At 41.6% G+C, this 23,811-nt stretch overlaps 1 long non-coding RNA gene across 1 annotated transcript; it reads left to right on the plus strand.

Annotated features, from left to right (window-relative positions):
- LOC122903990 lies at positions 1-23,450 on the plus strand. Its single transcript, XR_006384124.1, has 3 exons — positions 1-21; positions 246-262; positions 23,383-23,450. It is a non-coding gene; the product is annotated as an uncharacterized LOC122903990 (long non-coding RNA).
- Positions 23,451-23,811: the final 361 nt, after the last annotated feature.

The raw sequence follows: 23,811 nt of genomic DNA on the forward strand, positions 1-23,811 counted from the left end.
GAAAACATAAACCACTCTCACGTGAGTAAGCTGTGCGAGGACAATTGGGGGGAGGGGCAAATGATTTTCAGTATTGGAGTCATTTTCTCTGGGGCTGCTGAGTATCTTCAGAGAAGCCTCTATCTTGTGATTGGAGTGGGGGAGGGGGAGAGACAAGGGGGTCCCACATGGGGGCAGACTGATGGCTGGCTGGGGTTTCTGTAGTTTCCTTCATAACCTTTCACTAATTTATTTTCTTTCCATAGGTTTGAAGTGTTTTCGGGTAAGAAACTTCTTCTTCTTCTTCTTCTTTTTTTTAATGAATGTACAAACAGCTTTATTTTGTTTTTATTCGTGATAACAATTTAATCTATTTTTTCTTCAAGTATTTTTAAATACTTAGTTTTCAAAATTTACATAAAGATCACAGAATTGTTCATTCAGAATGTAAAAGAAGAATGAACACATGTGAGGTAACAAACTTCTAATTCCTACCTCATTGCCTAAGGAGGAGAAGAGTCTGTGGCTCGAATTGTTCTGCACTTTTCTGTCAGTTTCTCTTTCTTAGTTCCCTTTCTCATCGTCACTGTTATGTTCCTGGTGCTCACAGGTGCTGCAGCCCGCGGGATTTCTGTGGGAGGCGGTCCCCTCTGCAGGTGCTTGGCTGTAGACCGTTGATTGCCATGGTTGCCAAGCCATCTCTACCCACTTCCGGTTTTCAAATATGAGTTGAAACCTCTTGACTACTGTTCTTTCTCTTGCAGTTTTTGTCCTCCTGGCTTAAGGTCTTGTAAAAATTATTTATTGTCATTTTAGCAGACTTTTGGAAAAGAGGAAAAAAAAAGAAACAAATATGGTCTACCACTTTAACCAAAATTCTTCCAATTCTTTTTTTATTATAAAGACCCAGAGCTGGCATGAGTAAAAATAAACATTAACACAATCAAATTTTGTTTCATTTTACCTTTTGACTGCTTGGCACATTTCTATAACTTCCAAATTCTCACTAAAAGGTAAAAAACTAGACAAAATAAACAAGCACAGAAGGGAACTAAGAATATGTGTGAGTAGATAGGAATTCTTCCTTTATTGCTCTTTAGGATGGGAGTTTCCCCAGATTTCCTCAACCCTAAGACCTTAAAAGGAAACACGAGGAGAAGGCTGAAACCAGGGGCACACAGCCATTGAACAGGAAATCTTTTCCTTATATTCTTCTCCCACAATCATGAAAGCACAGATGTGATGGGTGTCCTGATTCTATTTTTACAGAACCTGTGTAATTTATTGAAATGGAAACCTAGAGGCTTATCTCTCTCTGGTATTGCTCCTAAAGGATTCAGTTCCAAAAGGCAGTCAGCAAAAATGTTGATCAATCCCCAAAAACAGATCTGCAGAGAGAATAAATACTCTCAGAATGCAGAAATGAGAGAGAGAAAAGAAAATAATACAGTTTGCCCCAAAACTGCCTCAACCATTTTGTGAGCTGATTATAAAAATATTACTTTGAATTTTATGTCTTACCTGTGTTGCATAAATTAGTAGAAGGGAGAGTAATCCATTTTATGACTGGTATGTCTCCAGACTTTTCTCCAAAACACCCAGAAAAAATAAGTTCTAAAGCAAGCAAGCAAAGTCACCAACTACTCTAAGAAAATTACTGTTGGCATTTTTTATTTGCCTTTTTTTTTTTCTTTTGCTCTTGGTCTTCCATATTATGCTTCAGCACAGAACTCTTTTGGGACAAACATGCATGAGCCCACACACTGAGGCATGACCACATAACCTAGCTGCCCCAGAGCACTTAGAACTGTGCTTTCCCCAAACAGTGAGCGTGGGTTAGAAGAAGAGGCATTAGAAGCAGAGCTGGTCAAGTTTTAGCAGGAGCCCTATGCTGTGCCTGGATGCCTTAGTGTTCAGCACAATTTATGCGTCCATCTTCTTGCATCTCTCATGGTGATCATCTTGTTAAGAGCACGAGTGGGCTGCCTGCATGGTGTTTCCACCCACTGGGAATTTTCCCGTAATGTTGAACTTCAAAACAGAAGAGAAGATTTTCTTCTGTTTCTCACAAAACTCTCTTGGCCCCTTTACAAATTTGCCCATCCTTCTCTCATAACTTCTGAATTGTTATGATTGAGTTTTCCCTAAAATACTTTTGAGTTATTTATTTCTTAGCTTGTGCCAAGCTAGACACAAAATTTATGTTGTAGTCTTTTTCCAAAATAAGAATGTGAATTATATTTAAATAGTAAAGATGGAAACACAGTTGGCTCTTCTTAGTGTAACTTAATGTCTCATGCATAACAAATACAGGTGGATTTTGACTTTTTTCTCATGCATAGCAATTATAATTTATTGGGCTTGTGTTTTACACACACATACACACACATTTAGTTTATAAAAAGTTCAATCATACTATTTTTTATGTTTTGCGAACCAATCTAATATTTTTTGTAAAATTAGGTGAGCGGATCCCTGCTGAGCAGGGATCCTGATGCAGGACTCAATCCCAGGACCCTGAGATCATGACCTGAACTGAAGGCAGAAACTTAACGGACTGAGCCACCCAGTCACCCCTATGATGTATTTTTCTAATAAAAACCTTGATATATAACATAATTTTTAATGTCATAGTATTATATCAATATATCACAATTTATTTGGGTCATTTTCTACTATTGGAAACACAAGTTTTACTTTGTGCAATGATAATAGTATCCTTATGACTAGTCTTTACAAACATCTTTTAAAATATCCAGCTATTTTCCTTAAAAAATTATTGCAAATGAATCGCATAGAAGATTCTGGGGAGATGGAAGACCAGGAAGACCCAGGAGTCTGTCTTCCCTTCTAGGCAACTGTAACACTGACAGAAACTCTCTCATAAGCCATTTCAGAATCCTGGAGTATATTGAAGGCTTGCAACTTCCGGGGGAAGACTTAGACCATAAAGTACAGTTAGTTTTAGTCAATCTCAGTTCTTAGCATAAAGGCAGCTATCTATCCCCACTCCCAGTAACATGGCAGCAGCCGTGCACCTGTTCCTGGAGCAGCTCACACACAGCTTGCAGGAGACAGGGTGTGCACAAAGGACCCTGTACTCTGAATACCAGGGACACGTGCTCTCATTAACGATTACTATTTCTGATCACAGAGGTGCTGACAGAGTGGCCAGTCATTGTTGCTGCTGTTCACCTTGTTGAAGTCCCTCTCCCTCACCAAAGTGACTTAAAGGCCATTTAAAGGGCCAGCACCTTATCCTCTCCTCTATTTTTTTTTCCTTTTTTTCGCTTTGGGAGCCATATATTAAAGACCAGAATATTCAAAGGATACTGCATATATGAGCAAAATAGAGAGTGACAACACACGCCCAGAGAAACACTCAGTAAAAATCTGAGGCATTCAGTTTATATCTCAGGCTGATCCTCAACCCAGAGACCATCCACAGCAATCATGAAAACAAGGACAATGTTAAGAAAGAGCAAGCCTGGAGAAGAGGGAAAATTTGATTTTCAGATTTACTTTATTTCACTCAAATGTCTAGTTTTCAACAATAAAAAAATATCAAGGCATACAAAGAACAGGAATGTATGGCCCATTCAAAAAAAAATGTGTATCTATAAATCAATAGAAACTATTCTTAAAGAAAGACCTGATGAAAGATTTACTAGACAAAGACTTTAAAATAATTGTTTTAAATATATTGAAAGACATAACAGAAGAGCTAGAGAAAGTCAAGAAAACAGTATGTGAACAAAAAAGATCATTTAGTGTGGAAAAGGACTGTCTTTTCAGCAAATGGTGATGGGAAAACTGGACATCTGCATGCAAAAGAATGAAATTGTACTTTCACCCAACATTGTAAATAAAGATTAACTCAAAATTGTTAAAAAATCTAAATGTAAGACCCAGAATAATAAAACTCACAGAAAAATACACAAGACAAAACCTTCAGGCTACTGGATTTGGCAATGATTTCTTGGATATGACTGAAGGCACAAGTAACTTTAGAAAAAATAGACAAGTTGAATTTACTGAAAATGTAAATGTTTTGTCATCAAAGGACACTATCAACAGAGTTAAAAGGCAACCCACAGAATGAGAGAAAACATTTGCAAATTATTTGTCTGATATGGGATTAATATCCGGAATATAGGCAGAACTTCCCAAACTCAACAGCAACAACAACAAAACAAGCAACCTCACTCAAAAAGTATGCAAAGGACTTGAGTGGGAATTTCTTTAGAAAAGATATAAAAATGACCTATAAGCATATGGAAAGATGTGCTTAACATCACTCATAATTTGGAACATGCAAATCAAAACTACAATGAGATGCCACCTCAAACCCACTAAGATAGTTACTATTAAAAAAATAGAAAACAAGTGTTATCAAGGATATGGGGAAATTGAAACACTTGTGCCCTGTTGGTGGGAATGTAAAATGGCATAGCTACTGTGGAAAACAATATGGTTCTTCCCAGAGAAGTTAAAAATAGAATTTCCATGTGATCCAGCAGTTCCTTTCCTTGGTATATATTCACATTGAAAGCAGGGTCTCAAAGAAATATTTGTATACCCATGATCGTAGAACATGGAATGTTCAGAATAAACAAAATGCGATGTATACATACAAAGGAATAATATTCAGCCTTAAAAAGGAAGGTAATTCTGATGGCTACAAGGACGAATGTTGCTAAGTGAGATAAGCCAGTCATGAGAAGACAACTAAGTACCTAGAGTATATGAAATATCTAGCATACTGATATCCATTGAGATACAAAGTAGATGGTTTCCATCTAAATGGCGGTTTCCAGGAGCTGGGGAAGGGGGAATGCAGGGTTAGAGAGTTATTACTTAATGGTTGTGGAATTTCAATTTTGTAAGATGCAGAGTTATGGAGACGGATGGTGGTGATGGCTGCACAGCATAATTAATGTGTTTATCACAATCGAACTATATACTTACAAATGGCTAAGATGATTGATTTTATAGTATGTGTATTTTACCACAATAAAAAATATATTGGGAAAAAAGTAAAATCCTGGGTTAAAACATATGTGTACTGCCCAGTTGGTTGATGTCTGTTATCAAATTGACTTCCAGAAAATTTGCAGGTATTACTAATTAGAAAGCTCATCTGTCCTTTAGAAGATTTATATTCTCGAGTATCTCTATTATGTGTGTCCTTTTCACCTGCTCTTTAATTATGTTCCCTGAGGGCCTAGAAAATATTATCTTCTCAAAGATAGATATAATTATGAAAGTATCAGGAATAGAGCAAATCTCTAACACACACTGGAGAGGGGAGTTCTTTTATAGCTATTCTTTGTTGGCCATAGATGCTTGTGAGATTAAAATGGTCTCTGTTTTCGCAAGGTATGGGACATGTTGGGATTTTGGAGGCCAAGTCACAGACCTCCATAAGAGAGGAGATATGAAAAGTGGATATGGCCACTGGGTTAAGATGCTGACCACTGTGGCTGTCAGACAGTCTGATCCACGGAGATCTGTAGAACTCTACTCACCATTCCATTTCTCATGAACATTTATTGCATTTAAATGATTTTATTGCTTTTCTGCTAATTATTATATTATTAGCAAAGTGAGAGTATCCAATAACCCAGGTAACCATAAATGGTATTGATGCAGTTTAGTTTTAGAGTATTTTCTTTCTTAGTGGAATGTTTCTGGCTCATCTCCTTCTTATAATCAAAAGATTAAAAATATTCTACTAACTCTTCTTTCTTATCTTGCCTACTCTTCTTATATTTTATTAATCATTCTTGCCTTCCTAACTTCTTCCCTAATCTTTATTCTATTTCTGTAAACATAATATGCAGAATGCTTCCAGACACATAATTATTCTATACTCTAATTTTCTTTTTTATAGTTTAATTTTACTCTTTATTCCATTTTGAAATTAAATTGGAGAGAGCTTATTTTTACTCTAATTACTTAATCAATAATCCAATTACCATATATTAAATAATTTCTGTTTTTCCTTTGATCTGAAATACCAACTCTACTGTATTCTAAGCTATGTCCTTATATAGATTCCTGTATTTTCTCTTTACTTTCATTGGTATGTCTGCCCACTTTGATAATGATATTATGCTCTTAAATGTATTGTAACTGTACATTATGATGTCTGACAATGAAAGTGGTCCTTACTATGCTTCCTTCTGCATTTTGTGTATGGGTGAGGAGAGGGTTGGATAATATTTTTTATGCTACCTGTTCTTCTTTGAGATGATACTTAGCTTCATTTGGTTCAATTGCAAAGCCTTGGTTTGGTATTTTGTATAGAGCTACTTGAAATTTAAAAATCAATTTTGAAAAGGTTGATTTTTTTTTTAAACAATATTACATTCTCCTTCCTTTCCCCCCCTCTGCTACAGAAAGGGACACAGTATATTTCTCAATTTATATGAGTTTTAAAAGTATTGTTAAGGCATTCTGTTGGATTTTTTAAGACCTGAATCTTCCTGGATGCCCGCGTGGCTCATTTGTAAAGCGTCTGCCTTCAGCTGGGGTCATGATCTCAGGGTCCTGGAATTTTTTTCTAGAAAATCCAGGGAGGAGTCACGGAGACACAGCTGCTCCGAGAGTCACCTTGTGAATCTGCCATCTTCAGCAGCCTTACGAAGAAGTCACCTGGGGGTGCTCATGTCGTTGCCAGAAGGGATAGGACCTGGGGGATTAGAGGCCAACCTAGAAGTCAACCCCAACCCTTTTGCCCTGTGATCACTCTTCAGCGAAAGATTGGCGGGAACACGGATGGCTATGTGCTTAAGAAGAGGAAAGGAGCTGGTGCCCCAGGTGGCACCTGTCTCTACCACAATTTCATTGCTTATGGTTTGACAGACCTTTTTGTATGTTTTAATTTTAGCTTCGATTTTTGACTGAGGTCCCTGATAACACTTGCCGAAATTGATGTATGAGAGTTTGCATTCTCCTTTTGATTTTATCCATTGAGGGTGAAGTCTGGCTAAAGATTATGAAGTTTATAAATATATACTACATTTTAAGAGCCACCAGCCCCTGGATCCCGAAGCCATCTTGTCCTCCAGTAGGCTTTTGGGTCAGAATAGTTGGGTGGTTTTGGAAAGGGGGGCAATTTTAATTTTTTTTAAAGGATGCATTTATTTTAGAGAGATGAGAGGGGAAGAGGAAGAACCTTATGTAGACTCCTGATGAGCATGTAGCCCGATGCAGGGTTGCAGGGCTCAATCTCATGACCCTGAGATCATGACCTGTGATCATGACCTCAGCCAAAACCAAGAGTTGGGCGTTCAACTGACTGAGCTATTCATGCGCCCCAGGACAAGCTTAAATTAAAAAAAAAAAATTATACATATATATATATAATCAACAACAAGCTCCTGATTTGAGAATTGCAGCAGGTGGGGTGAATTTGAGAACTCCAGTGCTCCATTCTGTTCCTGGATCAGTGAGGTGATGGAGCCTTGATCTTGGGCAGTAAGTCAACAATCACTTGTAAAGAAATCATTGTTGCTTCTACACTTTGCATATAATTTGATTTTTTGGATTCTCTGGTGTAGAGTGTTAAAGAGGTGCATACATATATTTCAAGGATATTTCAAAATTTTCCAAATTATATACAAAATATAAATCTTACAGGTACAGACCTGGGGAAACAAACAAGTTAACAAAATTCCCTTGTCTTCCAACTCTAATAGGTTAAGGAAAGGCAGGGTAACTAATCAAATGCAGACAGAGAGAAAGCATGAACACCCTTAATACAATTTCATACACACTTACTGAACACCTTCTATGTCAGATAGTGGATGGCTATCTGACATAGAAGCTCCCTGTTTTGTTTTGTTTTGTTTTTTGTTTTTTAATTTTTTTTTATTGTTGGTTTACTGTTGTTGCTTTAATTCCAGCTTTGCTTTACAAGAAACGTTTTTTACTCTTCTTTGCTTGCAGTCAGGCCTATATTATCATTGCCAGCTGACTTGTCAGGACCAAAAAAAGGAAGGGTGCCCAAGTTTTGCTATTCTATTGAACACTGAAATTCTGATTCACCCCAAGAGCAATACAAGTTCTGGAGAAGCAAAGGAGAAGACAAGGTCAGAAAGCATTGTGTCTTTTTAAAAATGGCAACATTTCCCCTTCATTATTATAATTGCAAGCTCCATGTGGAAAATTTATGAAATGAAATTTGTTTATTTTTTTTAAGTATTTTTATTTATTTATTTATTTGTTTGATAGACAGAGATCACAAGTAGGCAGAGAGGCAGGCAGAGAGAAAGAGGGGGGGAAGCAGGCTCCCTGCTGAGCAGAGAACCTGATGCGGGACTTGATCCCAGGACCCTGAGATCATGACCTGAGCCCAAGGCAGAGGTTTTAACCCACTGAGCCACCCAGGCGCTGTATAAAATGAAATTTTAAAAATACAGTTTTAAATCTACTACATAATCACTGCTAAGGTACAGAAATTTTCATTCTAGTTTTGTTTTGTTTTCTTTTTTTAAATAAAATTGGATCATTCTGCAGATAGAATTTGGTATCCTAATTTTTTTTTTTTTAAACCTAGTAGATCTATCTAGTCTTAAGGGTTGTCAAGAGGACCGGATGAATTATCTTCATGAGTCAAGGTTGCAGGACATGCGGGTGGACATTTCCTCAGTACAACTTTTACTGTGGAACAGAAATTTAATAAGGGCTAATGAAGGCGTAGTGCAGTCTTCTACTCTACAGTCTGGTTTCTTCAACATATCGTGTAGATGAAAAACTTGAAAACCTGATGCCTGCTGGAAATTCTTATGGGATCACTGTTTCTGACCTGCCTGTAGCATTTGGCATATAGGGACCCCACGTCCCAAGTTTCACTGTCATCATCGGTCCCTCAGAGCTGTGCATATGTGGGTCTGCAGCCTGTGCTGTGGCAAAAGGGCATCACCCACAGAAGTGCCCGCTCTCAGGAGGGTCCTGTGCTTGTTGTAATGCTCAGCCGCCGCCATCTTGAAATTGTTAAAAATTGTAACTCTGAAATTATCTTTGGGGAAGGAAGCCCAATGGGACATGGGATGGTTCTTGTTAAGGGAGACATGAACTATTCATGTTCCTGTCACCCCTTCCTTCCCACCATCGTGTACAGCCCCCAGACTCCCCCTGAGCATACCTTGTGGAATTTCAGCTGGACTCACAGGGAGTTAGTGGATGTGTTACCTGTAGGTCAGAGTAAGCAAGGTGCTGACCGCCCCCAGAGGTCATGCTTTCTGTGTGAATTAGAACTTTCTCTGAATGTAGAGAGAATGCACTTGCATTCTAAGACACATGAAAAACCAGGCAACCTATTTATTCGTACTTTCTGCTATTAGCCAGCCATTTAGGCTAAACATGATGACATAGAAAAAAATGGAAAAATGGGGCACCCATAGTTCCTTTTGCTTCAGCCCTTCCTTATCATCAGCAAATTGAAGGTAGAGAGTATAGAATGTCCCAATGTCAGGAGATAAAATAAAAATAGTGAAGTTTTGTGTAGTTTCCGTTGTCCTGGTAAGAACCGAATACGTGTCTACAAGCTAGAAGATAAAAATTGTGTTGGTCTTGGCTACTGAGTGGGCTTCCTATGACATTTTTTGATAGTTGCTGCTTCTAGTTAGGCACCCTGCCTCCAGGAAGGATATCACCACAGCACACAGTTTTTGTTTTAAGTAATGGCTGGTTGTCATGGTCATGCCGGGTTCTTTCTTTGGGGCCAGCTGTACTGTCTATCCCTGGCACTGTTTTGGACACAGCAGTTACAGAAACCTCATGTTCCCAAAGGAATGTGCTGAGAGTCCTTAACCACACAGGAACTGCCCTCCTACCCTCTTTCTCCTCGTGGGCACTCTTGCTTCCAGGTCTAGCTGGACACCTGTTTCCTCCATCTCTGGAATCTGATAGTTATAATATTTTCAGAATGAGGTCTGCAGAGCCAGCCATTTTCTTATTTAGAGGCTTGATTATATAATCCTTGTAACTTGTATTTTACTTGCCTTTCCCTTGTCTTTCCTTATAAAGACAAAACTCAGTCTCCCTAGAGATGTATACTTTATTATATGCCAGGGGATCTAAAGCATTTTCACTCAATAAAATGAGACACCCCTAACTTTATCTCCTTGAGGTGTTTTGGTGCTACCTTATTGAAGTGCCATAGAAAAGTGAATTTGTCCCTAATGATTGATCTATACAGATTGCATAGAAACATTCACAGTCCAAACATATAGTTGAAGAGCTACATTTATTTAATTTCTTTTATTATTCATACTGCAGCTTTGTGCATGTAGCAAGTACTTGCTACATCTTTGCTCAGAAAGTGAATTAGAGATGCCATTCTGGGGTGGTTATTGCACCTCTTGAAATGATTTAAAAAGTGTACAGCTTGCAATTTATGCTCCGTGTGTGTGTGTGTGTGTGTGTGTGTGCACACGCACGTGCACATGCACATTCTTTAAGAACAGGGTTCTCTTTTGGTGAATTCCAGTTCTTATTTGTAAAGCTGGCTTTTAAAGAAAATTGTTCTGCCATTAGAAGTGATTAATCCACCCCCACTTTTTCTATCATCAGTGAATTTAATTAACATGGTGTGTTCCTTCCTCTGAGAGATTAGCAATTAAAACAGTTCTAATTCTCCTCATCAACGCACACCTGAGAAATTAAAATAGATGCCTGTTCTTAATGGTCGCTGCTTGTGCTGGCTCTTTGTGTGACGACCTTCAACTGCTTTTCTTTTCATGTATTTGCATTCATCTGAAGAGTTATTGCAAATCATTTTCTAAGGTTTTCACAGACACCAGATCCTCGGCTTCCAGTAAACTCATCATCAAATGAGTTAAAATAAATGCACTCCTACTAATGTATTCATATTCAAAACCTACAAGGAACACTCATTGCTTAAGCAAAGATTTGTGCTTAAAACAATGTCAAGCTGAATGTTAGATTGGTGCTTGCTGCCTAAGGCGTTGGATAAACCAGGCAAAAGAAAAACAGAAGATTGAGTCCTTTTGCCTTGCCTTCCTCCCTCCCTGAGTATTCTCTTGTTGTCATCATGGAATACCGGCCAGGTGTTCTTTGTTTCTGTTTCTTGTAGCGCTGTTTCTGTCCTCCATCCTGGGCTGAGAAGTGATACTTAAAAATGGAAAACCTTTCTTACTCGTGCATTATTGATTCACTATTTAACAAAATCTATAGGTTTCCAATGAGAATGCTCCTATTCAAAATTAATCACCCTACTGGGGTATAGCCCTAAAATGACAGGGGTTGGATGATGGGTAAGTGACTTTTGGGAGTTTCCCCCATAGATGATAAATTTAGAGAAAGGGTGCTGAGGCACATCTTTGAGGACAAAATAGAGTTTCCATAAGACATCTTCCAAAGTTATAGCACCATTCTAGACCTCTCGAAAGAGCTCTTTACTTGAATATCAACTGCCTATTTGACATTTCCACTCGGAGGTCTCAAGGGTAATTTGACCTCAGTGTATCCTAAAATGAAACTATCATCTTCCCATCGAAGCTAAAGACAGTGTTTCCTATCCCAGCGTGACACTCTCTCCTCCCCAATCATAAAAGCCAGAAACCTTGATATTTCTTCCCCATCTCTTCATCTGCCATTAGGTCCCAGCTTCATGCTTTAGAACCTCTACTCACTCCCAATCTAGGTCTGTCTTTTGCTGTCTTACATTTTCTTGTACTTATTATGCCTATCATTCATTAAATTAATCAATTGTTATTTATATGAGTAATTATTAGACTCTAAATATTAGACTTTAAATACTGCAAGAGCAGGAACTGAAACAATCCTCAGATCCTTCTCCTAACTTGATACTTAGAATTTAGCAGTCACTCAGGAAATGTGTGTAAGATGAATAACAAACGTGCGTGACTGCTAGTGATGTACGAGCAGCAGAAAGACTTCTCAGTGCGGCCACTTCTCTTCCTGCCTGCCTTGCAACCCCACACAGATACCCTGTCAGGACTATATTGTACCTGTTCTGTTGACAAGTACCTATTCTGACATGTAAATAGCCTGCTGAGAATACAAAATTCTCATTCCCATCTTAACTTTATTTGCTTTATTATATATCACCTATAAGCTTCTAGAGCGGAGGACTGGAATCATAATTTATGATTATTATCAACAGTGTGGCTCAAATTGCCAGACCTCCCCCGTAGCTGTGTTTTCCCTTCCTGGAAACACAGGTAAATGAACTCAAGGAGCCCTTGCTGGGAGTTGGGTCATGAGACTATGGCCTGGCTCATGGGACATGAGGGGTGTGAGGTCAGTGCTTCCCAGCTTCACAGGGGACAAGCCTAGAGGCTACATGTCAAATAGGGAAATGCCAAAGACAGAAGAGGTATAGGCTCTCGAGTCAGAGTTAGAGAAGAATCAGCCAACTCTTTCCCTTGGACAGTGACACCAAGAAGAAAGTAACATTTATGGTGTTAAAACCTCTGAGATATGAGAATTTGTACAGCAATTAAACATCCATGACTGATATAGTAGATTGATACTTTGAAAGGCTGTAGACACAAGAAGCTAATGTCTGACATTGACTTAGAGTCAGGTGGCAAGGTAGATGGTGATCTATGTTATATGGTGGAAATATTTAGTAAAATTATTACCTGCAATGCCTTTGGAGGCAGATTGTAAGCCTCATGATTCAGTAACCCTAGCAAAAGCAGCTGGAAAAAAATCAAAGTGTTAATGTGTGTTTGCTGCAGCTGGCTGTGTTGGCATGCTATTAAAAGAAGGAGAAGAACTCGGGAGAAAACTGGCTAGTTTGCAAGCAGAAAGTCCAGAAATTTGGGTCTGTGAAGGGTTGCAAATTCCAACTGCCTCTGGAAACACAAACACAAGGAAATAAGATATTGAATTAAAAGGCTTTGAGTTACGAAGCCATATTATGACTCAGCCTCATGGTGACAATCAGATTAAAGAGTTTTTTTTCCCCACTATTAAGCTGATGTAGGCAAGGGCATGAGAAAGCAAAAAGGAAGATTTGAAAACGTTGTCTATGAGAATGCTTCGGGTGTGGTTACAACTATATGGAACTATCTGGAAGCAACTCGATTAAAAGTAATCAAAGGAATCATATTGCCCGAAGACACTACAAACCTTATCTGCAATATCTTTGACTGGGTCATAGGTAGAAAGTGGGATCCAAAGTTATGCAGACAGATCCCCAACACCTGGTTCAACTAAGGGAACCTATTTAGGAAAAGAAAGAACTCCGAAGAGGGAAGATGGAGAGCTGTCAGAAAAATTGAGTCCTTGGAGTCCCTCCTGGAGAGGAGCCCTGGAGTCGGACCAGGGCTCCCCCAAGTTCAGGCTGAGGTTGCTGCCCTGCAAGTCCAAGTGTCCTTGTGAGTCAGTGGCTAGGAAGTCTCTGTTCTTTTTCCGAATGAGAGTGTTTATGACAGTAATCCGGTCCTTGTCTATTGAATGGGATGGAATAAGCACCTGCCTCTCTCATTTTTTAGGCTGCAGCTCCAAGAGAGGGCACACCAGGCCTGATGAAGGGGAATCACCTGGGGGTCCCAGTACTTGAATTGGAGGCACTGATTGCGGAATTCTGGGTGCACCCCCCCCACCCGCCCCGCCTCAGGGAAGTCCAGAGAGTGTTCTAGGCACAGGAGGAAGAATGCTCAGGTGCCTGAGAGTCTGGCCAAGTCTGCTGGCGCTTCATAATACTGCCTTTGTTCTCTGTCAGGCACACAGCTGGACAAGCGCCCCAACAGCTTTCCATCAGCTGTGGTACTGGCAGTCTGTGAATGGCCTACACTCACAACCTGTCATCACGCTGGATCATTCCTTTTACCCTCAGGTGGTGAACTTGGGGAACTTGGTGAACATTTCAAAGATGGTACCCAGATGAAGGATCCTGGGTTCCTAAATCATTTCTTGGTGGGTTCCGTGACCTGTCTTGATTGGTGGGAGTAAGAAATAAATGTGTCGTGTCAAGCCACTGAGATTTTGGACTCTTCTGTTCCAGAAACGAACCCAAGTGCATGGGACAGTGAACCACGGGAGACACTGGTGACAGATTTGTCACAGTCTTGGTCACAGGCCTAGAGACACCAGAGACGCAGCTGGACAGGCGATCTCATTTGGGAGGGTGGGCGGCCCTTGGCTCCCACAGGTGCTATTAACCAGAAATGTGTGAAACTTTCCGTTGCCGCGGGTGGCCTGCAGATCAAGCGCGTCTTGCGTTTGATTTCTCGCCTCTTCACTATTTTTTTTTTTAAGATTTTATTTATTTATTTGACAGAGAGAGATCACAAGTAGGCAGAGAGGCAGGCAGAGAGAGAGAAGAGGAAGCAGGCTCCCTGCTGGGCAGACAGCCCGATGCGGGACTCGATCCCAGGACCCTGAGATCATGACCTGAGCCGAAGGCAGCGGCTTAACCCACTGATCACTCTTATCCTCCAGTCTTGTTCAGTTTCTATCGTTCTCATGGAAAACGCTGTCATCCCCACTTGCAGACCAAGTGTCCCTCTTTTCAGCACGGTGGGGCTCGCTGCTGTTTGTCTTGCGTAGGACAGCAGGTGGCGGTATTGCAGAGTGGTTAGGAGCCGGGAGCCCCAGACTCCTGCTCGCACTCCCTCTGGCTCACAGCCCTCTCTAGCTCTGTATTCTTGGGCAGAGCTTGAATTTTCATGTGCAAGACAAACTGTGGGCAAAACCATAGCATACATGCCGAACGCCCCGTGCTTGGCAGGTCTGCAGCATTCAGAAAGGTCAGGTCTCATTCATCATCTTTCCATGCTTGAAGGCAGTGAATGCTGCATCCCGGGAGGTGGTGCACAGCTCACTGTAGGTTTTCAGACCTGGGACCTGGGACCTGGGCATGGTGCTCAGTCTCTCAAAATCCTCAATTGTAAAATGAAATATAGTGAGTGCCGGGATCTCAAGTGGTGGGGAAAGTTAACCATTCACCCCATATTTATGGAGTGACTGTTACGTCCAGACACAGTGCTGAGAAATTTCATTTCCCTTCCTCCCCTCCTTACCTCATTCTATCTATGTCACTGTATCCTTCACCTCTTGCAGTTTTCTGACAGGTCTTTCCATGTTGGCTTTTACCTCCTTCCCACCTGTTTCCCCACAGTAGCTAGTAACCTTTTAAAATGTAACCTGATCATGTTAACTTTGGGGTTGAGCCCTTTTATGATACCTTCCTATTGTCCTCAGAATGAAATGGAATCTACAGCATGTTCTACAAGGGTTGTGTGATTTTACATGCTTATGTTTCTTCTCTCCATATTCCTGGTTGAGGGTTTCTTTCAGTTTTGGAAAATCTCCAGGTTCTCCTTGCTCCAAAGCTCTGCCTAGATCTGGAATGTCTTGCACCCATAGCTCACTGTTCCAGGGTTCGTATCCCAGCTTGACTTGTTCTACCCTCCCTCATGACCCCATCTCAGCGAGGTGTTCCTAAACCTCCACCCAAGTGAAGTTAGACTCCTATGTTTTTTTTTTTTTAATAATTTATTTATTTTTTTCAGCATAACAGTATTCATTGTTTTTGCACCACACCCAGTGCTCCATGCAATCCGTGCCCTCCCTAGTACCCACCACCTGGTTCCCCCAACCTCCCACCCTCCGCCCCTTCAAAACCCTCAGATTGTTTTTCAGAGTCCATAGTCTCTCATGGTTCATCTCCCCTCCAATTTCCCCCAACTCCCTTCTCCTAACTCCCCTTGTCTTCCATGCTATTTGTTATGCTCCACAAATGAGTGAAACCATATGATAATCGACTCTCTCTGCTTGACTTATTTCACTCAGCATAATCTCTTCCAGTCCCGTCCATGTTGCTACAAAAGTTGGGTATTCATGCTTTCTCATGGAGGCATGATACTCCATAGTGTATGTGGGCCACATCTTTCTTATCCATTCGTCCGTTGAAGGGCATCTTGGTTCTTTCCATAGTTTGGCGACTGTGGCCATTGCTGCTATAAACATTAGGGTACAGATGGCTCTTCTTTTCACTACATCTGTATCTTTGGGGTAAATACCCAGGAATGCAATTGCAGGGTCGTAGGGAAGCTCTATTTTTAATTTCTTGAGGAATCTCTACACTGTCCTCCAAAGAGGCTGCACCAACTTGCATTCCCACCAACAGTGTAAGAGGGTTCCCTTTTCCCCACATCCTCTCCAACACATGTTGTTTCCTGTCTTGCTAATTTTGGCCATTCTAACTGGTGTAAGGTGGTATCTCAATGTGGTTTTAATTTGAATCTCCCTGATGGCTAGTGATGATGAACATTTTTTCATGTTAGACTCCTATGTTTTACTACAATCCATTCTCATTTCTGCACCAAGCAAGCATCACCCTGGAAATTACGAGTTCACATCTGTCTTCCTGCTGGGTGGTAGATGCCAGTAGCCCCAGGTGTGACTGTCCCACTCACTGCTGTGTCTCCAGTGCTTTTGGCCTCCCAGGGACCCATTCCATGTTTGCTGGGAGTCTTTCTAAGGTCAAGGTTGAGGGAAACACATGGCTCCTTGGTGAAAAGATCTGATGGCTTCCCACTGCTCCAGGGATGCAGCCACGGTCTTGGCTCCTCCTGCATGGTCCTCAGTGATCAGGTGCCCCCAGGCTTGTACCTCACAGTGGCAGAGGGTAGAGGGCAAGAGTGCAAAGAAGGCTCCCACCAGCCCAGCTCGGCCCTTAGCAGGGAAACTCGTGGACCCGAGAGGCCATTCTGCAAGCCCAAACTGTATCCACCCCTCTCACCCTCCCACTCCTTGCTTGGTGCGTGGGACAGAAAAAGGAAGAGATATTTAAGGCTCTAAAGGCAGGCTTACACTGTGTAGGTCAGGAATTCTCAAGTCCAGGGGTGTTAGATGCGGAGCTCCGGCAGGAATTCTGTTGTTCAGATCCATGAGCAGGTTTCAACAATAAACTTCCCTACCTCCTTCCTTATCTCTTGGGCCACCGCTTACCTTTTTCTGTTGCGCTTTGTGGTTTTGTCCACAAGTTATTCACTGTTCATTTATGTGTTTGTGATCAGCCTTCTCCTCTAGAAAGCAGGCTTTGTAAGGCAGTGGTTTGGGGCACAGCCAGGACAGAACAGGTGCGTGGTAGGTGCCAAACATCTTCTATTTGATGGAGGGCAGAGGGTAGTGGACTGGGGGCTTTCCTCCTCTATTTCTTGCAGCTCTTTATTTGAATTTACATTAAGTTTGTGTCATGTGAGTCCCTATGTAGAATAATCACCCACATCTTCTAAGGTTAGTGAAGAAAAGTAGAAAAATTAGAGCATTCATCTAAGTAATTTGATTTGGCACTGAGTTTTCTCCAAAATTGCCTCAATTCTTTCCTTTGCTTTGATGATGACAATCTGGCTTGAAAGTGCTCATAGATAATATTTTAATTAAAACTAGCTGAAAACAAGCCTACTTTACCATTTAAATAACTGAAGAGGAAAATGTGGAAAAATTGATGATTTAGAAATGAGGCAAGGAGAAATATTAGAAAAGGAAATAGAGGTATAATTATATTACATATTTAATGTTGCTAAAGATCTAAGAGTAACAACTTCTATGAATATTCATTGTACATTTTCATTCTAAAGATTTTCATGAACCATGATAACAATGCAATGTATTTATTTATCAGATCCCCTTTACATTTCAGAAAATGTGGTATTTGTTTTACTTGTTTAAGGAAAAAGAAAACATGCAAGAACAAGGCCAAGTAAAACAGGAATGTTTTACAAACTGTTTGGTTTTATTGATTTCAAAGATTCTGTAGGAGTTCTATACTATCGCTGACCTTTGTATTTACTCTATGTCCTATAGAAAGAATAATTAGCTTTTGGGTCATAGAGCATTGTATGGTCTGCTACAGAATATATTTAACACTAGAATGAGATGAGTTCCTTGAATCTCTGGACAGGCTTCCAGGTGGGGGAAACATTTAACAAGTGCATCTTCTCACTTGTGTGGTTTTAGCTCAAGCTGATCTACTGAGAACTTACTAACGGCAAGATGATGGCCAAAACAACCATTTCACACACAGAAGGGATGATTTACCAAGGGATCTTTCTTCTGTTGTTGAAGACAGTTATTTACATGGATCCTTGACAAGGTCCCAGGAAGTGTTTCATGAGTGTCACCGTGAGTGGGGCCGGTGGGCTGGATGACGCGACTCTTTCATCAGTTACTGACTCGATTCCAAATTCACCCTTCGTCATCTGGTCTGTGAAAATGGAGATGGACCTCTTTAATAGTTTTCCTTTGCCAGCCGGTCCAATGTCAGCAGAAGGTTGTCCTTTCTGGCTCTTGTGGCTCATTCACCAGGCTCCTGGGGAGCCACCTTGTTCTCTGGTCTGTTCAGCAGTGTGGTTTCTCCAGCCATAGGTGCGTGGTCAGGGCAGTCTCTTCAGCGTTTTGCTGTAGATGGTTTTCTGCAGATCTTGATACGAACAGTCCCAGGGCAGTCAGCAACGACAGACAGAGACGGGTGGACCCACCCAGGCTTCTGCTGCTCCTTGCACCCAGGCTCTCCTTAACTTCCTGCACAGGCAATCTGAGGCTCGCTGCCCGACCTTTATCCCCTGAAGAGGCCCAGAGCGCCTAGGCCCATGTCGTGCCCAGAAGTGTGCTGGATTCCTGCAGAGGTGGCCTCTCCCCACCCAGCTGGCACCCTCGCTCTGTCTGCCACCCATCAGCCTCAGCTTTCCTGCATCCTAGAAGTTTGTTTCCCATGGCCCTCCTGACATGGCCCCTGTGTGCTTTGGGAGTCACATCTGCAGTATAATCTGACTGTCTCTGCCTGCCCTTTGGCCTCAGTTTGCCTATGTCCCCACTGGAATGTTCCCATTGGTCCAGTGATTGTGGACTAACTCTGGCCTGAAAAACCCAGCAAAATTCTCCACCACCCAGTGGGTACTGTCCTTCATTAAGTCCTGAGCATTCGTCCTAGTGTGTGTGTCTTTGGGTCCTCTCCCATAGCTCTAGAATGTTCTTGAGAGCTCTCTTTCTATCTCAACACTTACTCTCCTGTCCTCTTTCCTAAGAAATAGGTTAATATTTTGCATTAAACTTACCTTTTTAAAAATTATGTTGCGCTTTGCATTTCCTGGTTGGACCCAGACTGATACACATATGATAGAACATATTTTGATATACATTTTCAGATGAATTAGGAAAATTGTGCTTTGATCCAAATTAGTTGATAAATGTGTCAAAAAATGTGTTTTGATACAGTGTAAATGACCTTGTCACAGCCAGAAGGCACTGTCCCTGCTGCGGGCATTGTCTGCAGCCCCAGATAGCAGCTTCCCCATAGCCTTTGATACTCAGGGCTCTCACCAGTATTGAGCATCTGAGGCTGTCACCACTCACAGCCCCGAGCTCCCAGACATGACCAGATACAGGGCCTCTGCTTCCTATTATCACCCAAACTTTGCCCCCTGTTGCTTGGCCCAAACCTTTTCTCACCTAATAGCCAGTCACCCATTCCCCCAAACCCTTCCACAGGTCCCTGGAACTCTGTCTGTGATCATTGTCATCAGTACAATTATTGTTTCCATCCTCATCTAATACTTACCAGGTGATAAGTCAATGCCAGGCAGGTACTAAGCACCTAACACGATTGTTTCTTTAAGCCTCATATATCCACTACATGAATGATCCTACTTTTATCCCCATCTTAAAAGGTAATAGATGCTTTGAGAGGGTAAATCGCAGCCCTAGCAAACAGGGGAGCCTTGGTCTCAGGTTACTGCTTAAAGTCTAGACCTGCAGTTTCCAATATTAAAGTTACCAGTCAACATGCAGTTATGTAAATTTAATTAAAATTAAATAAGATGAAAAACTGAAGAAGGTCTTCAGTTCCAATAGCCACGTTCCAAGTGCTCAGTAACTACATGTGGCTAGGGGCCACTGACTGGTTGGTGCGGGAATGGAATATTTCCATTCTTGCAGAAAATTCAGCTGGATGGCACTGTTCCACACCAGTACTTTCTCTAGCTATCTGTGGTGAAGCACTTGTTATTTTTTTTCCCTTTCAATTTTATTTTCAATCCATTCCATATGGACACTTTTGCAAGATATAATAAAAATAAATTGCTGAGGGAGAGATGTGAACAGTGGTCGCTAAGGCGACAGAACAAGATGGCCGCAGCCTTGGAGCTGGTGACTGACTCACTGCCCCCTGTAGGCTACGGACCCCGCACCCCCACACCAGCTCCCGCCTGGCTGCAGAGACTGATGTCTCTCAATAGCAGATTTTTTGGGGGGGAAAAAAAGCAGATTAAAATCCTTATTTTTCATGAAAGTGATGCAAGAAAAATGTTCCCTCTAGTATTTCTTTGGGATCATCCATGGAATGAAGTTACTGAAAGCCGTCATCTGACCCTTCTCTAATCTATCCTATGGGGTGAGCATCCCATCTAGCCCTTAACTGGACAAAAGGTCCTGTTTCTTAAGTCACCACTGAAGCGTCGTCTGTTCTTGTCCACCTGGTATCTTCCAGTGTGTTGGTCATTCCTCTATTTCTGGGAAATGTGTAAGAATCTAGGAATAATGTTAACCAACCTAGTCTGATGTCATTACAAACCTTAAACTAAACATTACAAACCTTCGGCTCCATGGTTTCTGATACACTGTGCAGCTCTAAACTCCCTGAGTTTTTGTGCCATCCTACCCTCCTCTGGGAAACAAGGTGAAGATTACTTCTTCTCTCAGTTTTCTCAAACATGCCTTGGTGTTTTCTGCCTCTTAGAGGCCCTGTACCATATTAGGCTACAGGATACCTCTTTGGGGAGATTATTCTCAGTTGTCTGGTATTTATGCACATCTTTTTAGCTAAGGATATTGACAACTTTGTTCAAGGATGTTTGCATAACAGACAGCCTTGGCAGTAGAAAAATAGTGACTCCCACAAGAGAGATTTAGAAACATCTTTCCTTGGAGAAATTCCAGAGTAATAAAGATGATGTCTCTCTCCATGAGGAGAAAGGCCAAGTTAGCGAGCAGCACCTAACTGTGTTAGACCAGCATCTCCTAACCTTGCAGTTCCTGAAGCATGACCCAGAGCTGCTGTGGGTTTAGTATTTTCTGGGTCCCACCTGCACATCACAGTCATGGAACGTGAGGTCGGAGGGGAGGGGATCCAGTGCAAACACAAGACTCATGCTGCTCGCTGTCTCAGAAGCAATGACTTGTGTAAATCTATCTGGGCTCTTTGTCTCCTTAAGGACTAAACCTGCAGAGTGTGGCCAGCTGACCAGGCAGCTGTGGTAGCCCTGCTGGGCAAGAACAGCTAGACTGCTGCATAGTCTCTCTGGACCCTCCTACTTGTATGTTCTCATCTCCTTCTCTCCCCTTCTTCCTCATTTCCTTGTCATGACGAGCTTTCCCTGGCAGTCACTGATTCCTGATTCATTCAGTAAATATTGTTGAGAACCCACCATGTGTCAGGTCCTGCTCCGGGTGCTATAGAGACAACAGTGAACAACACACCGGTTATTTCTCCTCTCACAGAGTTGTACTTTGATTGGGACGGTGTGGGGACAAATGCTGGGGAGATAGCAATCAACTAATGAGTGCTACACAAATCCAGGATGACACCAGCCCTGTAGTGAGGAATAAAATGGTATGATGGACAGATGGGGACTGTACTGTCGGGCTAGGCTGGACAGCCATGGAAGGTTCTCTGGAAAGGTTGAGTTGAGATTTGAATGAAATAAGAGGGAATCAGTCATGAGAAAACTTAAGAAGGACATTTGGGCAGAAAAAATAACTAGAGCAAATGCCTTAAAGGATGACCAACTTGGCAAGTTTATAGAGGCTGGAGCTTAGGGTGTGTGATGAGCTGAGGCAGAGAAGGAACATTCCGGGTGATTAAAAGCACCAAAGCCAAAGCAAGTGGTTTTGCTTCTATTTTGTGTGTTACAGGAAGTCATGGAAAAGTTCAAAACAGAAAGAAATGTTCTAATTTATATTTTTAAAAGATGATTCTGGGCTTATAGCATAAGCACCGTAAAGGAGACTTGGAATGAAATTTGGGTTGTTCTCACAAAATATATTTGATAAGATTTGCTGGTAGGTTAGATGTCTGGGGTAGGGGGAAAATAGGGAAAAGTCAAAATGTCTTCCACATTTTTGGCTTGAACAACACAAGGAAGTAGTGTGGATGCTGGCACTGATAGGGAAAAAGAAGTAAGAGGAGTTTTGTTGGGGTGAGTATTAAAACACCTAGTGGACATCCATGTGGGCATGGCAAGTAGGCAGCTGAACGCATGGAACTGGAGAACAAAGACGTTGTCAACGCTAAATATGGAGCATTGAGAGCCATTGGCTTGAAGCCCGGCATGAGTTGTGAAGTACTGAATGAGCTGAATGAGTTTTCTTAGGGAATGTGTGTAGAAAAGAAAGAGGATCCAGGACAAACTTCTCTCGTCCTCCACTGCACAGAGGTCCAACAGAACGTGTGAATTCATTCATGAAACTGAAGGACTGCGGGTTGGTCAGAGGTAGTTGTAGAGAGCACGAGACCATTAAAAACTGAGACCATTCAATATTTCCAAATAAAACTTTCCATAAAACGTGTTTGGAAATAGGGCAATAATTGTAGCTCTTTGCAAGGGTGATCTCAGTGGGACAGAAGGAGACAGCATCCTGACTGGGGAGAGGAAAGCCAAGACTAATAGGTGAGAAAGCAGAGCCGGTGGCTATCGACAAATCTAACCACGTCTTGCTGTAATGGTGACTTAACGAAATGTGAGCCCTGGAAGATGATGGAGTGGGAGTGGGCAGTCAAGGGCAAGCTTTTATTTTGGTAGTGGAAACAAGATAATATTTGTATGTTGATCGGGATGATCCTTTAAAGAGTTAGAATTGAAGGGACAGGGGAAGGAAGAGCCTAACCTCATTTTCTTATTGGGCATATCCTTCAGGGGAAAAAAGAGAAAGAGAGAAAATAGCAAACTATTCCTGATTCCCTTGCGATGAGGAATCCAGAAAGGGTCATACACTTAAAATTAGCAGGGGGAAGGCTGGGGAAGAAGAAAGAAATAATTCATATTTATAAGCATTACCCCAGATACGAGTATCAAATCGGCTCCCTTCTGTTCATTTGCAGCATCACCGCCCTCATCCAAGTACCCTGATCTCTCGTTGGGACAACGTGTACTTTCTCCATGTCCGTTCCACCCCTTCCCCCAGCCCATCCCTGTGTTGTTTCCACCTGCAGTGTGGCTTCCATCTGGCTGCCAGAGGGATAGTTTTAATACTTAAATTCAATCATATTGTTTCTCCAGGTTGAGTGCTTTAGGTGCTTCCTATTACCTGTGAAATAAACCCATAATCATGGCTTCCAAGGCCCTATGTGGTCATGACCCGCCCCTGACATGCTCTCCTGCCTCCTTCATACTACAGATCGCCTGAGGCATAAAGCACTAGCCCAGCTGGCCTTGTCTCCCTTCCTCCAAGAAGCTGCGTTCTTCTTGCTCCACATGATGGCATCTCTGAAGTCTCTGCCTGGAAAGATCTCCCCTACCAAGTCTAGTTAGATTAGTCTCTTTCTAAGTTCTCCTTCCCCACCTACCCTTCTACCATAGCTCTCTGTATAATACTCATAACACTTACCATCTTTTGTAATTAGGCATTATTTATTTGTTCTTGATCTCATTCCCCAATGAGAAAGCAAGAAGTCCTCTGTATTTGTTTCACTTAGGTATTCTCCGCATTAGACCACTACGGGCATGGGATAGGTTCACAATGACTGGTTTGTGAATGACAAATTGTATTTTATACTTAAAATTATCTTGGAAACATATTTTTGAACAAAATCAATGTTTAGATTAA

Source organism: Neovison vison, chromosome 4, assembly GCF_020171115.1.
Source record: "Neovison vison isolate M4711 chromosome 4, ASM_NN_V1, whole genome shotgun sequence".
NCBI lineage: Eukaryota > Metazoa > Chordata > Mammalia > Carnivora > Mustelidae > Neogale > Neogale vison.